The sequence below is a fragment of the Giraffa tippelskirchi genome, chromosome 9 (assembly GCF_054371585.1).
Source record: "Giraffa tippelskirchi isolate mGirTip1 chromosome 9, T2T-mGirTip1v1.2.pri, whole genome shotgun sequence".
In the NCBI taxonomy this organism is placed as follows: domain Eukaryota; kingdom Metazoa; phylum Chordata; class Mammalia; order Artiodactyla; family Giraffidae; genus Giraffa; species Giraffa tippelskirchi.
Genome location: NC_137283.1, coordinates 77,362,395 through 77,374,720, shown reverse-complemented (window position 1 = coordinate 77,374,720; position 12,326 = coordinate 77,362,395).

Below are 12,326 nucleotides of genomic sequence, written 5' to 3'. Positions count from 1 at the left end.
AAAGAGGGGCAATGTGAGGATTCTGGTAATGCTTTATTTTCTGCTATTTTTGCTGGTTATGCAGATTTCTCAACTTTATGAAATTTTATAGATATGTATTATTTTTGTGCACTTGTACATATTTAAATTCTAAAAGTATTAGCAAATAAATTGTCATAAAATACTAATATTTACTAGTACATGGTAAAAGTGATCTCAAATACAAATAATTACTCAGAGAAACTGTGAATGATCTGGAATTATTTACAAACTTTAATTAGAGTCTCACTTTATCATATTGTCTTAGATAATGTGTTTTATTTTACTTTGTCTTTATTATAAAATGGTGAGGCATGATACTAAATTTTATATTGTTCCTCCTCTAGAGCATACTACACATGTAACTGACCATTGTCAAATTATTCATTGTTATCTATACATGTGAGCTTATCTCCATTGTCTGAGCTCTCTGTATGAAAAATGCTAAAACACAAAAGAAAATATAAAAAGAAAAATCGCAATCCTATGTGACCAAGTGAAAAAGTTTATATTTTTTTCTTTTCCTATGAGCAGATTATAATACTAAAATCTTAAAAATGCATTCACACCCCTTCCACACATTATACTGTATTCATATCTCTAATATTGATAATATTTCACTACCGAAAATGTGATTGTAAATTATTTTAAATTTTCCCATTGCTCTAAATAATTTTTGTTTGTAGAATTCAATCTTTAACTACTTTTGTGTTAATCTATGAGGATAATCAAATTAATTATTAGAAAACAATCAGGAACATGGTAGGAAAAATGATCTTCTTTCTGATAAATGTGACTTTTACTTTTTAATATTTTTTTTCCTTTTAATCCACTTAGCTGTTAATGTGCCATTCAGTGGATGTAAGCAAAGTTGGGACAATGTATTGGGCACCCAAATTACATAATAGAAAGCTTTATTTTATGACTATATTACATAGTACAATATATTAAAATCTAGGGAAGAAGAGAGAAAATATATATTTTCATGCACTGCACTAAAACCCAATAAAGTTGAGGAAGGATGATATCCCTCAATGACAGAAAAGCAGTGGAGATCACCTTTATAGTCTTTAGAGGTCTGTCACCTGAGATCTGAATTGTTGTCTTATTTCTACTTTTCCAGTTCTGAAAGAACATTCAGTTCAGTCATTCAGTCCTGTCCTACTCTTTGTGACCCCATGAACTGCAGCATGCCAGGCTTCCCTGTCCATCACCAGCTCCCAGAGCTTGCTCAAACTCATGTCCTTTGAGTCAATGATGGCATCCAACCATCTCATTCTCTGTTTTTTTCTTCTCCTGCTGCCTTCAATCTTTCCCGGCATCAGGGTCTATTCAAATGAGTCAGTTCTTTGCATCACGTGGCCAAATTATTGGAGTTTCAGCTTCAGCATCAGTCCTTCCAATGAATATTCAGGATTGATTTCATATAAGATTGAATGGTTGGATCTCCTTGCAGTCCAACGGACTCTCAAGAGTCTTCTCCAACACCACAGTTCAAAAGCATCAATTCTTGAGCACTCAGCTTTCTTTATAGTCAGACTCTCACGTCCATACATGACTACTGGAAAAACCATAGCTTTGACTAGACAGACTTTTGTTGGCAAAGTAATTTCTCTGCTTTTTAATATGCTGCCTATGTTGGTCATAGCTTTTCTTCCAAGGAATATGTGCCTTTTAATTTCATGGCTGCAGTCACCATCTGCAGTGATTTTGGAGCCCAAGAAAATAAAGTCTGTCACTGTTTCCATTGTTTCTCCATCTATTTTCCATGGAGTGATGGGACCAGATGCCATGATCTTCATTTTTTGAATGTTGAGTTTTAAGCCAGCTTTTTCACTCTCCTCTTTCATTTTCATCAAGAGGCACTTTAGTCCCTCTTCCCTTTCTGCCATAAGGGTGGTGTCATCTGCATATTTAAGTTTATTGTTATTTCTCCCAGAAATCTTGATTCCAGCTTGTGCTTCATCCAGCCTGGCATTTTGCATGATGTACTCTGCCTTTAAGTTAAATAGGAAGGGTGACAATATAGAGCCTAGATGCCCTCCTTTCCCAATTTAGAACCAGTCTTTGGAGAGAAGGTTAGATATTTTGAAGTGAAAAATAATTTGTAGAACTTCAACTACGTATCAATTTCTATGCAATAATCATGTCCACTCAAATGTAGAATCATTGATTACATGTAAATAAAGTAGCATGTAGTTAAGAATGATTATTTGTCTTTATTATACTGGGAGTAATTTGAAAAAAATAACTTTTGTTTTATATAATGCTAACATAGTTTTAGACTGGTATTGCTGAACTGAGTGATCTCTATAGATCAGAGAAAAAAAATTTTTTTTCCATGATGACTGATAAAACAGATTCTAAAACCTTTAGTATTTTGTCACTAACTACAGGATAGAGTTCAAGATATATGGCCAGATAACTGTCTTTTTCATATTATTCACGGGGTGGATGAAGCACAAGCTGGAATCAAGATTGCTGGGAGAAATATCAATAACCTCAGATATGTAGATGACACCACCCTTATGGCCAAAAGAGAAGAAGAACTAAAGAGCCTCTTGATGAAAGTGAAAGAGGAGAGTGAAAATGTTGGCCAAAAACTCAACATTCAGAAAGCTAAGATCATGGCATCCGGTCCCATCACTTCATGGCAAATAGATGGAAAAACAGTGGAAACAGTGACAGACGTTATTTTCTTGGGCTCCAAAATCACTAAAGATGGTGACTGCAGTCATGAAATTAAAAGACATTTGCTCCTTGCAAGAAAAGTTATGACCAATTTCGACAGCATATTAAAAAGTGGAGCCATTACTTTACCAGCAAAGATCCGTCTAGCCAAATCTATATTTTTTCCAGTAATCAGGTATGGGTGCGAGAGTTGGACTCCAAAGAAAGTTGAGTGCCAAAGAATTGATGCTTTTGAACTGTGGTGTTGGAGAAGACTCTTGAGAGTCCGTTGGACTGCAAGGAGATCCAATCATTCAATCTTATATGAAATCAATCCTGAATATTCATTGGAAGGACTGATGGCTGAAGCTGAAACTGCAATACTTTGGCCAGCCAATGAGAAGAACTGACTCATTGTAAAAGACCCTGATACTGGGAAAGATTGAAGATGGGAGGAGAAGGGACAACAGAGAGTGAATTGTTAGGTGGCATCACTGAGGTGATGCACATGAGTTTGAGTAGATTCTGGGAGTTGGACAGGGAAGGCTGGTGTGCTGCAGTCCATGGGGTTGCAAAGAGTCGGACATGACTGAGTGACTGAACTGAACTGAACTGAACTATCCTTTGACTTTCAGCTTCTGTTATTCTTTACATGAAACTTTTAATTCTAAGCAAATGGCATATTAATAAATCCATATGCACTGGCATTTTATCTCTAACTTTCTTTCCTCCCAATTTTTTATCAAGTATCAATCTCTTAGCACATACCATGTATTTTCTTGAATTGCATGATTATATTGCATTATTATAAAGTATGATTCCCATAACAAAGTTGCAAATAGTTTGACACTAGGAGCTGTATTCTATGCCATTTCAAAAGATAAATGGTACTGATCAACTCTGGATGATAACAGTATATATGGTACTATAACATTGAAGACTCATTCTTGTACAATAAGACACCTCGGTCTGGTATGCTAATGTTGCCATACCAACAATCATGGAAAGAGGAAGCTATAATTTTTCCATAACCAGAAGCAACTTTCTCTCATTCTCCAAACCTTACCCAATCCTGCTGATCTTTCTGCTTTTAGCTTAAACTTTTACTTCTTTGAGTATGAACTTCTTGGTCTCCTCAATTAGAATCTTTTTTTTTTCTGTTATATAATTTCCTATCTCTGTATATTTCCCAATTGTACAACTTGCAATTATAATAATTTTAGAAGATATATATGTGTATTTCTAGTTAAAGTATAGACTCTATGAGAATAGGCACCATGCCTCTTTTTTCATGCTAGTACACACGTATATAAAAGTTTTTAGAAGATTATCAAGGATATATAGATCTGGATAGAAATTGCTTAATATACAATGACATAATTTATTTTCACATAAAAATTTTAGCTCAGACTATCCACATGTAATTTTATGACTACATGAAAAAGAAATTAGTTAGAAAAACATGATACAAGCAAAATATTTTGAGAAATTTAAAAAATGCAAATTCCATTAGGTTTTCAAGAACTATGAAAGTATTTCTACATACTTTCTTCCTTATAATATGAACATTTACAATGCATATAATATTTTATATTTTAATCTAAGAGAAAATACTTTTTTATTGTGTGACTTAGTATGTGTTCACTAAGGTCACTAAGGAAAGTTATTGTTCGTCTTTGAGGTGCACATTTTTGAACTTTATCAATAAAGTTTTTTATTTAATTGTCACAATTCAGTGGTTAAGTATTATACAAACTATTGTATACATGAGAAATCTAAAATATCAAAGAGGCTACAGGCCTTGTCCTGCAGTCTTACTCAGTGTGAAAAAATGGTGCTGGAATCTAAACAGTTTTTCTAATTTTAAATTTAATTTGATGTTTTGTTTTTATCATTTTAATGCTGACAGAACTGAAAAGAAAAATATAATTTAAAGGATTCACATAAACAAACAGCAATGGGTAAGAGAACTAACAAAAATTCATTTGGTGTTTACAATGTGTTTATACTTGGTTCATTTAAATATCAAAGAAAATTATACATATATAAAGTAATGTCCAACTCTTCTGGTACTACAAGAACTGTAACCTCCCAGGTTACAGTCCATGGGATTTCCCAGGCAAGAATAGTAGAGTGGGTTGCCATTTTCTTCTCTAGGGATCAAAACTGCATCTCCCACATTGCCATGCAGATTCTTTAACACAGAGCCACCATATATGTTTATGTATATGTACATATATATTATTCACTCTAGGTTGAGAAGTCAAGGCTATTATTCAAAGAGGTCAAGTTTACTTTCTCCACTTTTGTAAATATTGAGAAAGAAAGGATACTTGTGAAAGTTTCTTTGATATGAGACTATAAGACCCATAGTCTCAGGTTAGCATGACATGGTGGGAAATATACTAAATACCAGATTTAGTATTGGAAAATAAAAGAGAAAGATGCTCTATTTGAAGGTAATTGCTAGTTTCCATTCCTATCTATCTATCTATCATCTAACTATTGGATTAACATATATTCAAACAATATATTTATGACTTTATTAAAATCATATTAGAACTTAGATCCTGATAACAGCATTTCTTTTCACAGTTGTAAAATGTCATTCATTGAAGATATATTGGACCCAGTAGCTTTGTATATAATTTTGTGAAACCAATTTTTTAATAGATGCTAATAAAAATAAACTAGATTTTTTTTTGCTGTAATTCCTTTTATACACTTTTCACACTGAGAGTTGCCAACTAACAGGTTGTTATTTAGAGACATAAAACTGGCAGAATATTATCTAATGAAATGGAACAAAGACCTTGGGAGAACCATCACAGGTAATGTGTATTCTAGAGCACATTTGTCAAAGCTATTAGGTTGGTGCACAATTAGCTGCAAACACAATTGAGGCTTCAGATCATAAATTTTAAGTCATTATAACTAGGCTCAAGCACATCTTTGCTGATCAAATAGGAACCATTGCAATTAGCACATTTTTGCCAATAAGAAATAAATTTGTTTACTACAGTAGCATGAAAACCTATGCTTTGGGATTTGACAAACTCTTGGAAAGCTTTTTCTGCATCCTGCTGGTTATGGAAGCATATTCCTTGCAAAAAATTGTCAAGATGTTTGAAGATGTGGTAGTTGGCAAAAGGTCAGGTGAATATGGCAGATGAGGCAAAACTTCTTAGTCCAATTCATTCAACTTTTGAAGTGTCAGTTGTGGAGCATGTGGTCAGGCTTTGTTGTGTAGAAGAATTGGACCCTTTCTGTTGACCAATGCCACCTTGACATTCTGGTTTTCAGTGCTGGAACTGACCAGCAGCAGACCACCAAACAGTGATCATGACTTTTTTTTGGTATAAGTTTGACTGGGAAGTGCTTTGGAGCTTCTTCTCGGTCCAACCACTGAGCTGTGGTCATTGCCAGTTGTTGTATAAAATCGACATTTTGTCACGTCACTATCCAACTGAGAGATGGTTTGTGGTTGTTGCATAGTATAAGAGAAGATGACACTTAAATACCATCGTATTTTTTAAATTTTTGGTCAGCTCATAAGGCATCCACTTAGCGAGCTTTCTCAACTTTCCAGTTTGTTTCAAGCACTGAACAACTCTAGAATGGTCAACATTGAGTTCTTCAGCAACTTCTTATGTAGTCATAAAAGGATCAGCCTCAATGATGGCTCTCAATTGGTCAACTTCCGATCGTCAGTCAAGTCAGTCGATATGCATATCTTCAAGGCTCTTATCTCCTTTGCAAAACTTCTTGAACCACCACTGCACTGCACTTCTTTAACTGTTCATTAGCAGTTCCTGAGCCAAATGTGATGTTGATGTTGTGAGTTGTCTCCGCTACTTTACGACCCAAACTTGAATAAGAAAATGCTTTGAATTTGCTTTTTGTCTAACATTATTTCCATAGTATAAAATAAACATAAAATACACAGCAAGTAATGTCATTAGCAAAATATATATATATATATATAGTGACAAGTGCACATTAAAATGATGTATAACATAACCACATTTATTTAAGAATGTATTCCAATATCAAAGGAAAATTGCAGCAATGCAAAAACTACAATTACTTTTGCACCGATCTAATAAGCAACTTTATATAATTATAATAGAATTAATTGAACTCCAGACTTTTTTATGCTTCACAAAACTTTCACACGTGTCCCTTTTTTATCCAAAGGACACGTCACTTTTCTGTTCTGTCCCTTCTGTTCAAAACAAATCAGAATATTACCTTGCATCTAAAGACATTGCATGTAATGGTCTTAGAGGAGAAGTAGAATTTGAGATCACAGAAGTTTATGATCAATAGAAGTTAGGGTGTCAGAGTATGTAAGATAATTGAACCCCCATAAGAGGGTTATGGGCTTCCCGGGTGGTGCTAGTCATAAAGAACCCACCTGCTAATGCAGGTAGATATAAGATACACAGGTTCAATCCTGTGCCATGAAGATCTCCTGGAGGAGGGCAGGGCAACCCACTCCAGTATTCTTGCCAGGAGAATCCCCATGGAGAGAGGAGGCTGGCAGGTTGCAGTCCATAGGGCTGCACAGAGTTGGACATGATTGAAACGACTTAGCACGCATGCAAAAGGATGACATCACTGAAGTAAATGTATTGTTTTCTCAGATAATAACCACAGACTTAATATAAGATTCATGAATTAAAAAAAATATATATCAAGCATCAAAAAATGGGGGTGGGGTGCGGAATCCAGCCAAGGTATTCATTGAGAGGATTAATTAACATCACTTCTGTAATTTACCATCTGCATTCATTCTCAAAAATAGCAGGCAGGTTTTAAGACTTCTACTCTGATTTCTCTAGAACACTTTAGAAAGATGAATCACTGTTTCTTTTCTTTTCTTTTTTTTTCCATTTTTGTGCCTGTCCAAATATCCTCAACTGAACAAAGCTATTATGTTTGAGATGCCTAGTACACCAAAAGTTTGTTTTTGTTGAAAGTTCACTAGGTTATGTCCACTTTTTAAAAATCCTTATTTAAATAATATGTTATTCATTTTATAAAATTGATAGTCCATTTTTTTTCTTCCTTTATACAATAGCAAATTATCTTAAATCACACTTTGCATAAGAGCAATTTTCTTTAGGAATATAACTTCTTTTCAATTACTCAAGGGAAAAAAAATTAAAACCTTAGTTTCCATGTTAAAAACAAGCCTTACTGAGGCAGATAGATTGAATAACAGAAAGCCAGTCAAATAGGAAAGATAATCTCAAACATACTTTTTTAAGAATCAAATACAGATGTTAAATTACTCAGGGACAGACTATGCAAAAAATCCTTTCTAAGTACATTGACTCATGATCTATAGCTATATTTTTATCCATATCTATATCTATATATTTAACCCAGATAAGTAGCATGACTGAATTTAAAGCACTGATATTTTGCTACTTATGCTTTATGTGTGATTAAAAGTGTATCAGATAAACAATAACCCAATATTAGAAATTTTACATTACAGAATTCAATTTTAAAAAGATCTTTTAGTCATAATTTTCATAGAAAGAATTATATAATATACAAAATTAGGGCAAAAACTGTGTCACTAAGAACCGTCACACAGGCATGTGATTTAGAAGCATTCTTCTGAACTGTTTATGCCAGGTCTCACAAGTCTCACACTGGTCCCAGGTAGGGCAGTGAAACTTGCATTTCCTCAATTTGCCCATCAATAAATTAGGAGAAGTACTATTCTATATATATAACCCTGCCAGTAAAAATGTCAAAAAAAAAAAATCTTTGATATGCTAATGACTGCAGCATTTCCAGTCCTTTAGAAGACAAGGGGGTCTAAGAGTTAGATGATACTAAGCTCATTAATGTAATTAATGTCACTGATGAGTCTTTCTTCATAAAAAATGATTTGACTCAAACCTTTAAAGTGTGTTAAAATATTTTTGCATGACAGATAATAACTGTGGACATTAGTTCTGCATTTATTATTATTTTACAGGTTGGTTTACTGTACTGGCTTTTTAAATTTGGCAACAGGAACAAAATATTATTGACAAATATATTAATAAGGTCTGAAAATTTATTTGTATATTTAGTAACTCTGAAAGATTAATTCAAAACTTAAAATGAATGAACAAATACAGTAAACAAATAAAGTGGTAAAAGCATTATAATATTATCCATGCTGTATTATGTCATTTTCTCATATTTTACAAATGATAAGCTTTTAGCTAATAATTATGGTAATTGTGAAAAGAAAATGAAACAACAACTAAATGGGAATCTATAACAATAAAATACAATGATAAACCTAGAACTACTAGACCAATGTTAGTACAAATAACAAAATCTTAGATAGATTAGCTATTTATAAGGTGAATCTAGATTATGTGAATGCACTTCATGTCTAAAATGAGTGCATAGAGGTTTTGGGGGGAGGATGAGAAGAATACTTAGAGAAATAGAGAAAGCTATTCTTGTATGGAAAACCATTCCAAATGGGCATAGCTCAATTTTTCATTTTGAATATAATCAATTCTATTCAAATACCATTTAATTAATACATAATTTCATTGTTTAATAATTTAATGAAATTGATTTAATTTTACTACTTTATTTTAATAGTATCACTTAATAAATAATTTTAATTATCATTAAATAGCACTAGTGACACACATTTAAATATTTTAATTTTAACTTGCTTAATTTAAGCCTTTTTTTATAATTTATGGGCTTCCCTGGTAGCTCAGCTGGTAAAGAATCTGCCTGCAATGCAGGAGACCTGTGTTCAATCCCTGGGTCTGCAAGATCCCCTGGAGAGGAGAACAGCTGCCCACTCCAGTATTCTGACCTGGGAGATTTCCGTGGACTAGTGTATAGTGTATAGTCCATGGGATCGCAGAGAATTCGACACGACTGAGTGACTTTCACTTTATACTTTGTATGAACATTGGCTTCACATAGGCTACAGCATGACTCTATTGACATGAGTAAGATTTTATTTATGTAAGTTCAGAAAGGTTTACATTAAGCATTTTAATACCACAGCACAAATAATGATGAGATGGATAGATAGCATCACCAATTCAATGGACAAGAATATGAGCAAACTCCAGGAGATAGTGAAGGACAGGGAAGCCCGGCCTGCTGCAATCCATGAGGTCGCAAAGAGTGACTTAGCGACTGAATAACAACAACAACTTATTTATTTTATATTTCTCATAATCAAGATAGGGTGAGTTTGCAAGTAGTATTATGAAGTCTGGTTGTTTTATTGATTTTCATCAGAGGTTAAGAAATATTTTAAAATAGTAGAATAATGTTAATAAGATTAAGTAAAACAAAAATAATATAGGCAGAAGATAAAGAAGTTGGATAGATTTTTGTCTCTTTATGAAACTGAATTATTTCTCATTGTGTTATATTTATCTTAAATAAATTTGAACATCCAAAATTCAGAAAGATTAAAATAAAACATATTAAAGCTGATTATAAAGCAAATAATTTTAGATCCCACTATTGGATATTATTTGATTAATTAACTATGAATATGGTTTTAATTAAACTATAAGTGATAATTAAACATTTAGGTGAGGCCTTACCAAAGAAGTTGATAGGTAGACTTACCCCTGATGCAGGAGTTCAGAAACATGTAATAGAGGAAACAGGAAACAAATTTGAAGTAAAGTCTTTATGACACGGAGTGGTTTCTATCCAGCAAATGCCCAAATTTAGTAAATTTGTAAATTTAGTAAATTATCATTTTTCACAAAAATTCAGTGTGTTCTGTAATTCTATCTCTATGATGACTGTAGTAGACTTCTTAGGTGAATGCACTCAGAAAGTTTGGAATACACTTCTTTAAAGAAAAGTGAGAGTCTCAAAGATTCTGCATTTACACAGATCTGTACAGTAGAAAAATATCTACATCTATATCTATATATCTGTGTCTAAATTCATAAAAATATATTACCTTTGGATAGCATGTGGAAGACTTAAACTTGGGTATTAATATGTATGGTGTTAAGAACTTTTGCATTTATTGTTTTAATAGCATTTTTGATATCTGACTGGAACAATACAAAGAGAAGTAGGATTTAGATGCTTCATTATAAAAGACAGAAAATCTATTTGAGCACGATTTATCTCCTCCAAAAGTTTTCCTGAAAGCATACTGCAGGCTTCACTGCATCTTCTAGTTGCATATATCAGATATATATGGACCTTGGGGGTTAGCGCTTTTCATAACTCCATTATTCTGAAGTGTATTTGTATTTGAATGCTTGAATATGAATGTACACAAGCATTTCCGTTCAGTTCAAGGTATGACCCCATTTACTCTCTTAATAAGTAGTACTAGGATTCACAGACACAAACTCCATATACAGTATTTTAAAAATGACACCTACAGGGGGGCATATTCACGTTTTATTCTCTCAACTCTTATTTATTCAAAGGACAAGCATATACTCTGAAAAAAGTAAAGGCTTGCAGGCAGCTATTAAACAAGTTCAAAGATATTATTTTAAGGAAACCTTCAATACAGTGTGTGGAACTGGTCAAAGATACAGAAAAGATGATAAGAATGTTAACTTATGTCTAAATGATTTGAAAGAAAATATAAGTATTAAGATATTATTTTAAGAAGTGAAGCATTTATATGACCATGAGGTCTGGAATTAATACATTTATATATTAATAATGTTAATATCTGATATCATTTGGGTATGACTGGTGGCTATGATTTGATTAATTTGTTCTAGAATATTTACTTTCTTAGATTTTCACTCTATTATGGAAATTTTCAGTATCCATCTTTAATTTTCAAAAATTTATTGGCCACTTGACAATATATTTACAGAACTGTCATAACCTTGTCTAGTGGGCAAGGCCTTGAGAAGAGTATTTGCAGAAAGTAGAGATAATAGCTATGGTAAATAGGGACTCATTTTGACTCTAAGTTTCTCGTATATAAACACACAGATATAACATATTTAAAATATTTAAAATGCAATTGAATATAACTTTGGTAACATTTAGAAAGAAAAAATAGTGACCTGAATAATGAATTAAAATGTATTATCAGTGTCATTTCATACTCATTAGAGGTCATATTGGGCTTATTCAACAATAGATTTAAAAATATGTAGTGCTTGGAACCGGAGAAGGCAGTGGCAACCCACACCAGTATTCTTGCCTGGAGAATCGCAGGGACGGGGGAGCCTGTTGGGCTGCCGTCTATGGGGTCGCGCAGAGTCAGACAGGACTGAAGCGACTTAGCAGCAGCAGCAGCAGCAGTACTTGGGACTTTCCTGGCAGTCCAGTGTTTAAGATTCTGCACTTTCACTGAGAAGGGCAAAAACTCCGTCCCTGGTTGAGGAACTAAGATCTGGTATGGCACAGCCAAAAACAAACAAAAGTAAACATGCAAAAAAAAAAAAAACCTTCATATATACATATATATAAATATATAAATATAAATATATATATATATATATATAAATGTAGTGCTCTTGTGCATATGTTAAAAGGAAAATATAAAAGACAGGTTGGGTAAAGTTGTTCAAACATTTTTTTTTTTTTCCAGATTCGGACTCCTCTAGATCATATTCATCTCAGATTAATCAGTTCAGTTCAGT